We start from the raw sequence: 16,923 nt of genomic DNA, 5'->3' as shown, positions 1-16,923 counted from the left end.
TCTTCCATTTGTTTGTATCCTCTTTTATTTCATTGAGCAGTGGTTTGTAGTTCTCCTTGAAGAGGTCCTTCACATCCCTTATAAGTTGGATTCCTAGGTATTTTATTCTCTTTGAAGCAATTGTGAATGGGAATTCACTCATGATTTGGCTGTTTGTCTGTTATTGGTGTATAAGAATGCTTGTGATTTTTGCACATTGATTTTATATCCTGAGACTTTGCTGAAGTTGCTTATCAGCTTAAGGAGATTTTGGGCTGAGATGATGGGGTTTTCTAGATATACAATCATGTCATCTGCAAACAGGGACAATTTGACTTCCTCTTTTCCTAATTGAATGCCCTTTATTCCCTCCTCCTGCCTGATTGCCCTGGCCAGAACTTCCAACACTATGTTGAATAGGAGTGGTGAGAGAGGGCATCCCTGTCTTGTGCCAGTTTTCAAAGGGTATGCTTCCAGTTTTTGTCCATTCAGTATGATATTGGCTGAGAGTCTGTCATAGATAGCTCTTATTATTTTGAGATACGTCCATCGATACCTAATTTATTGAGAGTTTTTAGCATGAAGGGTTGTTGAATTTTTTCAAAGGCCTTTTCTGCATCTATTGAGATAATCATGTGGTTTTTGTCTTTGGTTCTCTTTATATGCTGGATTATGTTTACTGATTTGCGTATATTGAACCAGTCTTGCATCCCAGGGATGAAGCCCACTTGATCATGGTGGATGAGGTTTTGATGTGTTGCTGGATTCAGTTTGCCAGTATTTTATTGAGGATTTTTGCATCAATGTTCATCAAGGATATTGGTCTAAAATTCTCTTTTTTTTTGTTGTGCCTCTGCCAGGCTTTGGTATCAGGATGATGCTGGCCTCATAAAATGAGTTAGGGAGGATTCCCTCTTTATCTATTGATTGGAATAGTTTCAGAAGGAATGGTACCAGCTCCTCTTTGTACCTCTGGTAGAATTCGGCTGTGAATCCATCTGGTCCTGGACTTTTTTTGATTGGTAAGCTATTAATTATTGCCTCAATTTCAGAGCCTGTTATTGGTCTATTCAGAGATTCAACTTCTTCCTGGTTTAGTCTTGGGAGGGTGTATTTGTCAAGGAATTTATCCATTTCTTCTAGATTTTCTAGTTTATTTGCATAGAGGTGTTTGTAGTATTCTCTGATAGTAGTTTGTATTTCTGTGGGATTGGTGGTGATATCTCCTTTACCATTTTTTATTGCACCCATTTGATTCTTCTCTCTTTTCTTCTTTATTAGTCTTGGTAGCGGTCTATCAATTTTGTTGATCTTTTCAAAAAACCAGCTCCTGGATTCATTGATTTTTTGAAGGGTTTTTTGTGTCTCTATTTCCTTCAGTTCTGCTCTGATCTTAGTTATTTCTTGCCTTCTGCTAGCTTTTGAATGTGTTTGCTCTTGCTTCTCTACTTACTTTACTTTTGATGTTAGGGTGTTGATTTCAGATCTTTCCTGCTTTCTGATACGGGTATTTAGTGCTGTAAATTTCCCTCTACACACTGCTTTGAATGTGTCCCAGAGATTCTGGTCTGTTGTGTCTTTGTTCTCGTTGGTTTCAAAGAACATCTTTATTTCTGCCTTCATTTCGTTATGTACCCAGTAGTCATTCAGGAGCAGGTTGTTCAGTTTCCATGTAGTTGAGCGGTTTTGAGTGAGTTTCTTAATCCTGAGTTCTAGTTTGATTGCACAGTGGTCTGAGAGACAGTTTGTTATAATTTCTGTTCTTTTGCATTTGCTGAGGAGTGTTTTACTTCCAACTATGTGGTCAATTTTGGAATAGGTGTGGTGTGGTGCTGAAAAGAAGGTATATTCTGTTGATTTGGGGTGGAGAGTTCTGTAGATGTCTATTAGGTCCACTTGGTGCAGAGCTGAGTTCAATTCCTGGAAATCTTTGTTAACTTTCTGTCTCGTTCATCTATCTAATGTTGACAGCAGGGTGTTAAAGTCTCCCATTATTATTGTATGGGAGTCTAAGTCTCTTTGTAGGTCACTAAGGACTTGCTTTACGAATCTGGGTGCTCCTGTATTGGGTGCATATATATTTAGGATAGTTAGTTCTTCTTGTAGAATTGATCCCTTTACCATTATGTAATGGCCTTCTTTGTCTCTTTTGATCTTTGTTAGTTTAAAGTCTGTTTTATCTGAGACTAGGATTGCAACCCCTGCCTTTTTTTGTTTTCCATTTGCTTGGTAGATCTTCCTCCATCCCCTTATTTTGAGCCTATGTGTGTGTCCACACGTGAGATGGGTTTCCTGAATACAGCACACTGATGGGTCTTGACTCTATCCAATTTGCCAGTCTGTGCCCTTTAATTGGAGCATTTAGCCCATTTACATTTAAGGTTAGTATTGTTATGTGTGAAATTGATCCTGTCATTATGATGTTAGCTGGTTACTTTGCTCGTTAGTTCATTCAGTTTCTTCCTAGCCTTGACGGTCTTTACAATTTGGCATTTTTTGCAGTGGCTGGTACCGGTTGTTCCTTTCCATGTTTAGTGCTTCGTTCAGGAGCTCTTTTAGGGCAGGCCTGGTGGTGACAAAATCTCTCAGCATTTGCTTGTCTGTAAAGGATTTTATTTCTCCTTCACTTATGAAGCTTAGTTTGGCTGGATATGAAATTCTGGGTTGAAAATTCTTTCTTTAAGAATGTTGAATATTGGCCCCCACTCTCTTCTGGCTTGTAGAGTTTCTGCCAAGAGATCAGCTGTTAGTCTGATGGGCTTCCCTTTGTGGGTAACCCGACCTTTCTCTCTGTCTGCCCTTAACATTTTTTACTTCTTTTCAACTTTGGTGAATCTGACAATTATGTGTCTTGGAGTTGCTCTTCTCAAGGAGTATCTTTGTGGCGTTCTCTGTATTTCCAGAATCTGAATGTTGGCCTGCCTTGCTAGATTGGGGAAGTTCTCCTGGATAATATCCTGCAGAGTGTTTTCCAGCTGGATTCCATTCTCCCCATCACTTTCAGGTACACCAATTAGACGTAGATTTGGTCTTTTCACATAGTCCCATATTTCTTGGAGACTTCGTTCGTTTCTTTTTATTCTTTTTTCTCTAAACTTCTCTTCACGCTTCATTTCGTTCATTTTGTCTTCCATCGCTGATACCCTTTCTTCCAGTTGATCGCATCAGTTACTGAGGCTTGTGCATTCGTCACATAGTTCTCGTGCCATGGTTTTCACGTGTACATTTTTAACCTCAGCTAAAATATCCATAGTACTCATTTTTGCAGCTTATAAAACTTCTGGCTGTTAAAGCTGTGGCAGGTTGAGATACCAGTGGGAAAAAAGATGCAAAATAGCTAAGCTGTATCAATAATCCATCACTTCTATTTATCCAGTAAGCATTCAATATCAACCATTGAATGGCCAGCTAAAATAAATGGATGCTCAAAAAGTTATTGTCCCTCACCACACCCAAAAGTACTGAACTACTCACCCTCAAATTACTCATCCTTCAAAACAGCTCAACCATCTCCTCCTCTGTGTAGCTGTCCCTGATCCCACCCTAAACTGTGGGCTCCTTAAACGGACTGCATCTTATTCTTGTTTCCCTATGAGCTAGCACAGTGCCCAGGGAGGGCAAATGCTAGCAATCATATAAAGAAACGCTTTACCACTGAACAGCTTTAAAGAGCAAACTTTTTTTAGGGTCAAGTATTAGCTCAGTCCTTAATGAATAAATACGAACAGTAATAAGGAAGAGCCTCAGACACTAGTAAGTTTCTAAGAACCCCTTGGTTGGTCAAAGGGTTTCAGTTTCCATTATGCAGAATCAGTAAGTTCACGGGATGTAATGTGCAGTATGGTGACTATAATTAATTATACTGTGTTGTATAATTGAAATTTGCAAAGGGAGATCTTACATATTCTCAGCACAAAAACAGAAAAAAGATAACCATCTGAGGTGATGGATATGTTAATTAGCTTGAGCATGGTGATCATTTCACAATGTATACAAAAATTAAAACATCACCTTGTATACCTTAAATATGTATAATTTTTATCTGTCCATTATCTTCAATAAAGTTGAGAGGGGGACATTTAAGAAAAACAAGAAATCCTGGAGATTTACAAGAGATATAGTCTATTCTTATGCTGTGAGATCCTTCTGGTCACATGTAATTTAGTCTAATTTATTGGATGTGTGAACTCACTTGGGCAAAAAAGAAAGGAAGAAGAAATGAAATGTGCAGTATACAATGTGTTAGAGATTTCCACCTTCTTATTTGAAAGATATTCCTGTAAAATGGACAAATATATTTGTAATTATATTAAAGGACGTGAAACTTTTTGTAGAAATTGTTTCATTTAAAAAGCCAATATAAGCTAGGCGTGGTGGCTCACGCCTGTAATCCCAGCACTTGGCAGGCCGAGGCAGGTGGATCACCTGAGGTGGGGAGTTCGAGACCAGCCTGGCCAACATGGCGAAATTCTGTCTCTACTAAAAATACAAAAATTAGCTGGGCGTGGTGGCGGATGCCTGTAATCCCAGCTACCTGGGAGGCTGAGGCAGGAGAATTGCTTGAACCTGGGAGGTGGAGGTTGCAGTGAGCCGAGATTGCGCCACGGCACTCCAGCCTGGGTGAGAAGAGCGAAACTCCGTCTCAAAAAAATAAATAAGTAAAAAGCCAATATAGATTATTTTGTTTTTAAACACAATCTAAATATTATATTAAGGCTCATGGATATCATCATGGAAGAAGAATTAGAACGAACTTGTTAAAGAGAGTACTTTTATAAACAGCCCATAATAAGCCATAGTTAGGATTCTTATTTGGGGATTCTAATTTACAATTAATTTTAAAAGATTAGGAGAAATGACTCTAGATGATGAGATTCTAGTGTATGAATCATCCAAAAAATGGTTCTAAAATAACACAATTCTCACTGGCAACAGATGACCATCAAGAGTCTTAATGAGCCATTTCATGTGATGTCAAGCCCTTACTTTATATAAATCTATGGAGAATCAAGAGGAAAATTTAATAAGTTATTGTTTGGGGCTAGATTTATGCAATGAATAGTAGTATTCAAAATAAAGCAAGGTTAAGACACAAATGATATAAAGTTTTTTATTTCTCTAAGGTTCACCTTTGTAGAGCTTTTCAAACACATTTTTAGTCAGACTTCTTTATCACTGAAAAATGTCTGCTATGGTTTGAATGTATAGGTCCCTCTAAAATTCATGTGGAAATTTAAACCTCACCTATGAAGAGGTGGGGTCTTTGCAGGGTGATTAGGCCATGAGGGCTCTGTCTTTATCAATGAGATTAATGAGATCATCAATGAGATTAATGCCCTTACAAAAAAGGCTTTGGAGAATTGCCTGGCCCTTCCATATGGCTCTTCTGCCATGTGAGGACATAGCAACAAGGCACAATCTTGCAAGCTGAGATCCCTCACCAGATATCAAGGCTTGGTCTTGGATTTCCCAGCCTCCAGAACCAGCAAAAGTAAATTTCTATTGTTTATATATTGCCCAGTCCATGGCATTTTGTTATAGCAGCACAAACGAATTAGATAATGTCTCAACTCTCCAAGGCTTTGACAATGGGCATTCCTAGGTCTGTTCTTGGCTCTGTTACTTACTAGCTGTGTGGTTCTGTTCACCTCTCAAAGCCTCCATTTTCTCTCACTCCATGTCCCAAGTTTCTTGCTTACCTTCAGGCTTCCACACTCTCTCCCCCTTCAAACCTTTTCTGACCACCTCTTAAACATGCTTTAGGCCTGAGTTGAGACATGTAGCTCCATAAACATTTACCTCGCTATCCATTTCCACCTCTAATCTGGGTTAGGTACCCCTCCTATGTGGGATAAAAACATCCTGTACTTTCCCCATCACAGTACTTCTCAGATTGTCATTAAATGCCTACAGATTTGTCTTTCCTCCTCCATTGTTCTATAAGCTTCATGAGGGAAGGACTTCTCCAGGCAAACTTTGATAGTGCCTGGCACTTAGCAGGCACTCAATAAACATTTGTGAAATAGAAGTGCTCAGAATCATTCATGAACGGCTTCTGTCAATGGAAATCTATCCATCAACTCAGGTTAGAAAGAACTTTATGCACTTGGCTAACACAGAGAGTCAATATGAAAAACCTATTTAAGAAACACTTCTGGTCATTTGCAAAACCATGGTTGCACACATTAACCATTATGCTATTGAATGTCCTACTACATCAGGCGTCAAGGGATAAATTCCTCTTTGACAAGGAAACATTTATATCTCTAGACAGATAAAATTCTTGTATCAGATAATGAAAATTACACAACCCACTATCTTACCTTTCTCACGTAACTGTCAGAAAAGTAAGATCTCATTTCAGTAACTACTGTAATAAACTTATCTCAGATGCTTGGTCACATCTAATTCTCTGTGCTTTTCAATTTTTTGTCACAATTAACTTCTGCTGGAATTTTTATACATTATTTGTCTTTGTCTTCAAAAGACCAAGAAGTGCTCTGAAAAAAAAAATGAGCCAAGTTCAGGTTTTATTTGCCCACATTCTGCATTGGGGTGGATACCCACAAAGGGTCTCCTTTTAACCACCAGTCAAGAAATAGTCTTCTGACTCACTAGAGATGTCTTTTATATCCTAGGTAAGATAAACAGTGTAATATGATCCCATCAACAATTAAATTCTTTTGATTTTGCTAGAAATTCTTAGTTGCCATACTTTTTATTCTCCTGCTAAAGACTGTAGCCACAGGGTCCTCTTTTCTGGGTAATCCCAGTTTTCTCATCTCCCAGAACCTAGAAAATCTAAATCTGGCTCCTGTGGCCCTCCTCATTTCTCTAGCCTGGTGCTTAATCTCCCTGGGTCCCAGTCACTCACAATAATTATTGTCAACAGGCAAGCAGGGGTAGGGGCAGGCAGAGGGCAAACATCCATTGAATTTCACCACCCAAGAGTAATGCTGGATTTTGTTCATCTATGAAAATCAAGAATCAGTATATAAGTATCAATGGTTTGGTTGTGATTTTATTTTTAATAATCTTGTTATGTTTAATTGTGCAAGTCATTCTCAAACCATTTTGAAAGTAGGTTGCATAGACACCCTAAATAAATAGAACCAGAATCTACTAAAATTTAGACGATATTTATTTTATTGTATATGTTTTCAAGATTTTCTGAACCTGATCTACCAGCATAAAGATGAGTCATCAAAAGCAAATGATAATACCCAAGGCATTCAATATAGGTTGACTCAGACCAGAAATGTCTGACCACCCTGATCAGAGAAAATATGGCAACAAAAAGAGTCACCTGGCACTCTAGAATTAAAATGTTTAGAACTAGACAGGAAAGGGTGGCTTCAGGAGAGAAAAATCCATAGTGACTCATTCCTACCAGCGCTAGAAAGCTTAGAATACTATCAGGCCTCTAGGACATATAAAATGCAATATTCGACTACATCATATTGCACACAGCACAGTGGCAATCAATATTTACAGCAACTTTGGGGATATCTGCCTCTTAAGATTCTTTGTCATCACACACTTTTTCAAAACTACCAAAACAGTTCCAATCATCCTAAAGTACCTAAATGCAAAAGAAACTACAATCTCTCAAAACAGCCCTTGAAAATCATAGTATAAGGGACAAACAGTTTTACCCATTAACAAGAAGCACTTAATGCTGAATGTCTCACTGCAATAGGTAAGCAATAAGTGAATTAGAATGGTGTATTCGTTTGCTAAGGATGCTACAAAGTACCACAGACTGGTAGCTTAACCAACAGAAATGTATTTCCTCACAGTTCAGAAGGCTAGAAGTCCAAGATCAAGGTGTCAGCAGGGCTGGTTTCATTCTCAGGGCTCTCTCCTTGGCTTGCAGACAGCCGCCATCCATCTCACTATGTCTTCACATGGTCTTTCCTCCAACACACTAGTGTCTGTGTCCAAACTTTCTCTTTTCATGACAATAGTAATATTAAATTAAGGGCCACCCAAAAGATTTCATTTTAACTTAATTATGTTTTTAAAGACTTTATTCCAAATATAGTTACATTCTTAGGTACTAGGGGTTAGAACTTCAACATACGAATGCAGAGGGGGAGACACACAGAACATAACAGATGGTTCTACTCAACAAACAGCATTATTTTCAATCCTATTTGGGACTTTCTGTGTTTTCCTTATATGGTTACAAATTGGCCAAAATAGTTCCACTCTTTTTCTCACTTAATGTGAACAGATATGCAATCATCAGAATTAGGTTCAGCTCACTTGCAAATTGGTAGTCCAGTGCTGTGACCACAGCAGCCACAGTGAAGAAGACTCTAAGCAGACAGCCCATGCTGGAGTCCCTGCATGTGACTGAATCTCACCAGGCCGCATGTTACTCAGCAGTAAATGGGGATAATCACATCTTCCAGACAGGGTTATCAAAGGAACTTAAATAGAAGACTATAGGTACACATAGGGCTTGGCACAGTGTCTATCACCATAATAGAAAGCCTTCCTTCTGCAGATTTCTTGAAACTGGGAACTAAAGCATTTAACCTTCGAGTTAGCATCATCATAAACCCCGAGACTCCTGAAATGGAAAGCAATGTTCACGTCTCCTCTAATTCCTTCGGACTAAGGCCCAGAGTATGTGACCAGCTCTCTGAAGCAGAGCTGAGATTGGAAGTCTTGACTCCAAATTCCTAAGGCCGGTGCCTTCCCTGATTCCCTCTCTCAGACGTGTAAGAGAAATGTCAGCAGTGAGCATGATGGGCTGCTAGTTGGAGAGAAAAAAGCCAGCAATGACACAAAAGGCCTGCCAATCTGGATTCAGGAATCACAAAAACTTAGAAACCAAGACGTAAGACAGTGACACCACAGCTCAGGCTGGTATAGGTCAAGGTGCTTCAAGCTGTCCCCAGCCACAGCTCCTGATTCCTGTCCTGGTCTTACTCGACCACAAGAGATAAATGAGGCAGGCGGCCTATTTCTTCTCCACATGTTCCTTCTTAGAACCATATTTAAGTTCAATCTCCAAATCCGCAGAGCTGAAAAAAAACATTTAGCCAAATAAAGCTGAATATCCCCCTTAGGACCCAGGGACTCCCAACAGGCAGTTTGCCTTCTGTTCGCAGCTTGGTAATTCAAGTTCTTTAAGAGAGGGGGCCTCACCAGTCCTGACTCACCCCAGGAGTTTGGTGCTTTTGGGCTCCCACACCTCTGCCTGCCACTTCCTGTGGAGTCTGCGTCTTTCTCCTTCCCACACCTTTCAAAGTCTAAAGCACCTGCTATGGGCTCCACTGGGCCCTGCCACTATGCCCTTGGCATTCACTTCCACACACTGAAGGCAGCTGACTGGAACTGCCTGAGACCCTGGGCCTGAGGGCTTTGTACTCTACCCAGGAGGAGGTAGTAAAGAGTTACTGCCCCAAGAAGCAGACTTCAGCCAACAACAGCCTGGCAGTTGGTGGACAAAACTCCAGCTCCCTGCCTCTAGGTGGGATAACTCTCTGGCATGAGTCCACAGACTCCCAGAGCTCTCAGTGAGAATCCCAGCTGCCCAGAGGAGTAAACAGCTTGAGAACTCACCCTTTCCTAGCTCTTTCCTCCTTGTCTCAGGGTCTGCTACCAGGGGACCCAAAACCAAGGCAGCCTCCTGTAGGAGTCCCATGGAAGCCCACCTTCCCCAGAAAACCTTCCCTCATCACCAAGATCTCTCAAGTCACTTTCTATCGTGTTTTAACACTATTCATATACACTGTAGTCTCATTTCTCTACCACAGGCTCTGGAAGACGAGAAATTCTTTCACATGGCTCTGAATTCCCCCGTGTTGCTCAGCACAGTGTCTTACGCAAATGAGAAGCTCAATAAATGTTTGTTGACTGAATGAAGAATGAATTAACCATGTCAGTCAGCAAGAAGGTTGGGCTCTGTATTTAAGCTAACTGAAACTATATCAGTGTGGCTGTCTGCTTCTTTCCAAAGCACAGCGTGAACTGCTTTTAATGAGCAAATTACTGCATGCATGTATTTCTTTAAATCAGCAATTTCTAGATATTCATCTTAAATCAAACACCTCTGATTCCCAGAAAATCAGAATAAAGATTTTTTTCCTAAATCCAAAACTACCTTACTCTCCAAGTTTTGGGTCTACTCCTCAGCTTTGGGAGTCAGCCACCCAATGTGGATGTCTTAAATCGATTTCACCCAGAGTTCTCCCTGGGCATCATTCAAGATGAATGTACAAAGACGTGTCACATCCCCACACTCTCTCGTTGGAGTAGTGTTCTATTAAGAAGGAACATAATGCTGCCTTTTAAACCAAGAAGGCATTACCCTTGATGCATCCTAAGAATTCTTTCCTCTCTGTATTGGGCAGGGGCTAAAAGAAGCACAAGGATTTCACTTCACAATAAACAGGACAGCATGCTGAGGACCTAGGTGTTGACCTCAGACCAGTCAGATAGCCTGGAAATTTAAATACCCACATATATGCAATAGCCTGCAAGTCGCGTCATGTTCTTTAATGGATGTCTGGTGAGCAGCTCTGGGAAAACTGGATAAGTACCAAGTGTCTCACGAGCATGCTTTCCACTCAATGGAAGTATGTTATCTGAATTCCCAGTGCTCACTACCTTGAGCACGTATCAACCCACGGCCTGCCAAATTGTCTCCATTTTTTTTTTCTTAAGCCTACTTTGGAGAGAGAAAAGATTACATAGTGGACTCCTCCCTTCTCACTTACTAAAGTCAGAAAAAGACTGAAGCCAAAGGGAAGACAAGCAGCATTTCTTACGACCTAAGCTGCTCTCACCAGATCATAAGTTCCATAAGATCAATGCCTCTTCTCAATGCAGAATCCCCCAACATCTCAGTGCAGTGACTGCCTCACGGAGGTAATAATAATTCATTGTCAACAAACATGTGTAAGCACCACACATTATCTCATCTAATCCTTGCAACAACCTAGAGCTTCGGAAGGAAATTAAAGCTTAAGAAGCTTAGAATATATCCAAATAATGGTATATTACTCAGCTACAACATGGATGAACCTCAAAACATTATGCTAAGTAAAACAGGTTAGTCACAAAAGGCTGCACATTGTATGAAATGTCCAGAATACACGAATGCATGGAGACAGAATGTAGATTAGTGGTCACCAGGGGCCTAAGGGAGAAGGGAATGGGGACTGACTGCTAATGGGTACAGAGTTTCTTGGGGGTGATGAAAATGTTCCAGAATTAGATTGTGGTGATAACTGCAAAATTTTGTGAATATAATTTTAAAACACTGAATGGTAAACTTTAGAAAAGTGAGTTTTATGATAGGTGATGGTGGTCGTGGTGGAGGTGGTAGAAGAGGAGGAGGAGGAGGAGGAAAAGGAGAAAGAGGAGGAAGAGGAAAAATGAAGAGGAGGAAGAGGAAAAATGAAGGAAAGAAAGAAGTTAAGAAGCTTGCCCAAGATCAAAGAGTTACCCATGCTTTCAACCATTATGCCACTCTAATCATGGTTATTCTCAGTAAACATTTGCTGAAAACACCAGCAAATATAATTATGGGTAATACAGGCTTTGGCATAATTCTAGTCACACACACAGAAGAGACAATCAATCCTCAGACCTTCTGAGACTTCCAAGGACTGATAAACATTAAGAATTGTTGCTCTAACATCAATCATACCTCAATAAAGTGGATAGTAAAAATCAAAATTAAAAATACCTAAAATGCTTGTTTGACACTAAAAAAGAAAAAAAAGGAAAGACAAGAAACGTTACCCTAGTGATCTTTTCAAAACCTTCTGTAACGGCTGTTTTAGAGGAAACACTAAACAAAATTTTAAAAGAGGAGCACCCTCAAAGGAGTGTAATTAAAGGACCTCTAAGGCCATAACTAGGACCTTTGGGGCTAAATAAAATAGAAATCTGACCGTGTCTCTTCCATGCTTACTGCCATCCAATGGCTTCCGACCCACACTCCTCACCATGGACCACAGTCCTTCATCGCCTGGCTGCATAGCTGCTTCCTCTCTGATCTCATCTCCTCCTTCTCCCACTGTCCCCTGCCCTGCACTGCATAATGGCCTCTGCCCTTCTTGAACATTCCACATCCTCCTTAGCTCTGGCTGTCTTGCTGTCCCAGCTGTGCAGAACCCTCAGCCTTCCAGCAACGTGTTGTGGCTCCTCTTTGACAACCAGGGCTCAGCTCAGGTTCCCTCCTCAGACAGGCCTTCTTGCTTCTTCTGACCATCTAAATCATACTGGACACCCCACCTCCAGTCCCTCTCCATCCCATATGTCTTTATATGGTGGTCCACTGTTTGCCTCTTCCTCTGGAATGAAGCTCTAAGAGGGAAGGCACAAGTCTTGTCTATCTTATTCTCAGCAACATCAACACCTGTAACAGCCAGAGGCACATAGCAGATGCTCACTCAACATTTCCTGAACAAATGAATAAAACACACAGCACTGCCATGAGATGCCTCCACAAGCCAGATGCAAACCAGGCTCTCCTCTCAGGAACTCCTGTCAGGTTAGTCCTCACAAGCTGGGCTTCTGGGCCTGTGAGGTCACTAACCCTGCAGATTCTATGGTCACCACCTGGAGTAACTTATGGTAATACCTGTTTTTGTTTTTTTTTTTTGGAGACGGAGTCTCGCTCTGTCACCGAGGCTGGAGTGCAGTGGCGCGATCTCGGCTCACTGCAAGCTCTGCCTCCCAGGTTCACGCCATTCTCCTGCCTCAGCCTCTCCGAGTAGCTGGGACTACAGGCGCCCACCACCACGCCCGGCTAATTTTTTGTATTTTTAGTAGAGACGGGGTTTCACCGTGGTCTCGATCTCCTGACCTCGTGATCCACCCGCCTCGGCCTCCCAAAGTGCTGGGATTACAAGCGTGAGCCACCGCGCCCTGCCTATGGTAACACCTTTATGTGCTCATTCCTCCGCACCCTGAGCCACATCCTTACCAGACACCTTTCCCTCCTTTGATAACTTAACACCTCTGCCTGTAATGTGGCAATGATCATCCTATAGTGGAAATGAGGTCCCTCTTTCCTCAGAAGCTCTTTTGGGTCCTCTATTACTGACTTAAACATTCTCTTGACTCTCTAACTTTATTCTAACACATACCAAACTTCTTGGTTAATCCCAGACAGAAGTCATCTAAACTAGAGCCCACCCTCAGCAATGCATCTCATGTTCTAACACAGTTCCCTCATTTCCAATTCATCATGCCAGCCTTGCACACCCAGGTTGCACTCAGAAAGCTCAGGACAGCATGGGGGATGGATTACATTAGTCCATTCTCATGCTGCTCATAAAGACATACCTGAGACTAGGTAATTTATACAGAAAAAAAGCTTTAATGGACTCATAGTTCCATATGGCTGGGGATGCCTTATAATTATGGCAGCAGGTGAAGGAGGAGCAAAGGCATGTCTTACATGGTGGCAGGCAAGACAGCATGTGCAGGGTAACTGACCTTTATAAAACCATCAGATCTCATGAGACTTATTCATTATCATAAGAACAGCAGGGGAAAAACCTGTCCCCATGATTCAATTACCTCCCCCTGGGGCCCTCCCATGACACATGAGGATTATGAAAGCTACAATTCAAAATATGATTTGGGTAGGGACACAGCCAAACCATATCAGGGGAGATAGCACATGAGTGCAGCTCTCATGGCCTCTCTCTCACTGCAGTTAGTTTTCCCTTCAGAGACCTCCATTTGTCCCCAGTTCATAGCCTCCTCTTGACCTCATCTCCCTTCTAACCCAGACTGGATCCTGATACTTAACTATGCAAGTTATTCATGATTATTCAAAGAGCTCTGCCTACACTGTTCTTCTTCTGTGCTACCACAGAGACTGAGCCCTGGGTCCACACTACAGTCTGCCTCCTTCATTCACATTCTGCAGTGACAAAGCACTCCAATTTTTAAAAATAATAAAAATAAAATATAAAAAACACCACCAGAAAGAAATACACAAAGACTGACACACAGCACATGATTTCTAATGAAGGTTGCTCAAAAATTCTTGCATTTGATCTTGATGGGCTTCCTCACTCATTCTTCCCAGCAATTTTGTCATTTTCCTCAAGCCCCAACCCAACCTCCCTCTCCATCCCAAACCCTACAGTAAATAACTTCAGAAATGTGTTTCTTCAACTCCATCCCCTCACCTGCAAGTCAATCTCCACCTGCACACACCCTACAGCTTCACACCAGTGCAGGACAACCTGTCTTTCCTGGTTCAAAATTAAGTTCTGCCCTTGGGCTTTGATCTCATTCCCTTCGGTCTCTACCCAGCTCTTGCCCTATAGATTATCTCCTCTCTCCTTTCTGCATCTTCAACCTCCCACTCTTATCAGCTCCGTCTCTCAGTCTACCAAACTTCTCTGTTAACTTGTTCTGTCAACTTGTCTGTCATCACTAAAAAGCCCTGCCTTGACCCTAATGTCTTCTGCTCTCTTTTCTTCTCATCCAAACCTCCTCAATGGATATTTGCTGCCTCCACATCATCTCCTCTCATTCACTCCCAGCCTACTGTAACCTGGTTTCTGTCCCCTCTCATTTCCCCCACCCCAGAGTTTCACTGAAACTGCTGCTTTCCAACCACTGGTGACTGCTCAAATGGCAAATCCAAAGGGCAAATTTTGCCTCTTACCTCATTAGATTATTCTACAGCATGTGCCAGTAGATCACCCTACTGCAGATGACACTGTAAATCACACCTTCCCATTTTGAAACTCTCTGTTTAATCATTCTCCTGATTGTCCTATTTCTCCAATCACTCCTTCTCAATTTCCTTCATGGGTTCCTCCTCTTCTCCCCTCCTCTTACCTGTCTTCTCAGCTTCTCTCTCCTTACTCTACCTTACCTCCCTGGGTAACCTCATTCACAGCCATGTTGGTCATTAACATTTATATAAAAATACCTACCAAGTCTACTATCTCTAGCTCCCATCTCTCCCCTGAGGTTATATCCAGCTACCTCCTAGACATGGCCACATGTATGTCCCAAAGCCCCTCAGATCTATCATGTCTCTTCTGATGCCACATTCTCTTCCCTTCACCATTTAACCTGTTTGTTCCCTGGTACTGCCCATTTTAACTAGACATTACCCTCAAACCAACCAACCAATCGAGGTACCTCTGTTGGCTTTAACTATCCTCTCTGCCTTGTTATCCACATGGAGCAATCCTAATAATTTTTATCAACTGCAGATTTATTGAAAGTATTCCGTCTCCATGCCTCTTAGCACTTCCTGAGAACAGGACCTCTGTTTATTCCCCTGACTTGATTTTTCAGTCTAGGGGATAATGGCCCAGCACTGACACATGAAATACCAGAACTTCCATGAGCTGAGCTGTCCCTAGGCTTACCTCTTCCAACTCATCTCCCTCGTCTCAACCTTGTCATTTATGAGGAAGGTCAACAAAAGGCTCATGCTCCCCTAACATGCCATACTGCAACGTGGCCTTGCCTCTTCAAACATACTATCTCACATGCCTAGAACACAAGTCAAGATTTAGCTCAAGCATCACCTTTCCCAAGATGCCTTTTCACACTCCTCCAGCCTGAGAGCTGCCGCTCCTTGGTGCTACCATAACATTCCATTTTAACCTCCAGCATATTTCATACTCTTCTAAAATTACGTACTTGTCTATCGACCTTCCCCCAAGTAGACTCTAAATTCCTCAAGTCAGGGACTGCTCATAATAGGTGCTCAACCTGATTCCTTTGCATGCTAAATGTTACTGATAACTTCTGGCACATTTCCAGACCTCTAAGTACCCTGGCCATCCCATATGACCCTTTCTCTGCCATGTGCTAAGTGACTGGGAGGCTCTGCTATGGCTGAGATATTTTATTACTCAAAACACACAGCAGTGTTGGTTGCGATCATCTCGCTAGTTTGAAATGATGGTCTCCACCGCAGTAAGAGTTAAAGGAATTGAGGACTTACATTAAAATTAGCTCTATCTTGCCACTCAACATAGTGTAAGATTTGGCAAGACAAGTCCCTTAGGCAGGCAAACTGCTGACACAGCATGGTGAAATGGAACTCGACCAAAGAGGAAAACCTGCAATACCTTTACATAGGCAATTCTGAGTTCTGCTGATTCATTCTGACTTAAAGCTGCAATAACACTTGACAAAGAACACCCAAGCTGACTTTGCATTTTTTTCTGCAGAGCTCACAGAATTTGGCATACAAAAAATTTAATAGTTGTTCTTTATGATCCTTTGCAATTTCTCAAATATTGGTTGTGGTCACTTACATTATAGTGTTTGATAGCATTAACAGGTATTTTTCTTGCAAAGATGCAGTCCTGATCAAAATACTGACAAAAGCTTAAAATACTGACTATCACTTCTGCAACTCAAGAAAACCATATAGAAAATCTCTTTCACCAAAGAAAGGCTCAGTGCTAGATCTATTTGAGGCTGAAGAGCCTTAGTTAAGTCAACAGCTCTTGTTCACACTTTGTACAAAGACATCTGTACAACTGATTCCAACTTAGGAAACAGCATTTAAATATCAACAAACACATGCTCAGAGACAATCGGGTAAATTTTCATCAGGACCAAAATTTCTAAGAAACCATATTAGAGCAAATTATAAAGCAAAGAATCTTCTCAAAATAGGTATTTGCAAGTCATCACTTACTCTGTTCTTCCCACAGAAGTCATGTGAATAGCATTATAAAGAGTAAATGGAAGAAATTTCTAGACTGTAGTCAAATTATACTTGAATCAGTAAATTTATCATGCTTCTTATATATAGTGATGATTATAGTTAACATTTAATTAACTGGATTACTTCAAATATTTATTCCATTTAAAATTATGATATGTAAGTGCTGTGTTTGAGATGCTTAACATGTTAAATATTTTTTATTTCGAAAAAAACATAATTCACTGTTTAGAATTTTATACTTTATGTGCTCT

General features: G+C 41.1%; 1 protein-coding gene across 3 annotated transcripts in view; it reads right to left on the bottom strand.

Moving 5' to 3' along the window:
- ADAM23 (ADAM metallopeptidase domain 23) overlaps positions 1–16,923 on the bottom strand; it is a 178,725-nt gene that overhangs the window by 123,461 nt on the left and 38,341 nt on the right. The gene's annotated exons all lie outside the window — the stretch shown is intronic.

Source organism: Symphalangus syndactylus, chromosome 8 (assembly GCF_028878055.3).
Source record: "Symphalangus syndactylus isolate Jambi chromosome 8, NHGRI_mSymSyn1-v2.1_pri, whole genome shotgun sequence".
Lineage (NCBI taxonomy): Eukaryota > Metazoa > Chordata > Mammalia > Primates > Hylobatidae > Symphalangus > Symphalangus syndactylus.
This window is presented reverse-complemented; position numbering and strand designations above follow the sequence as displayed.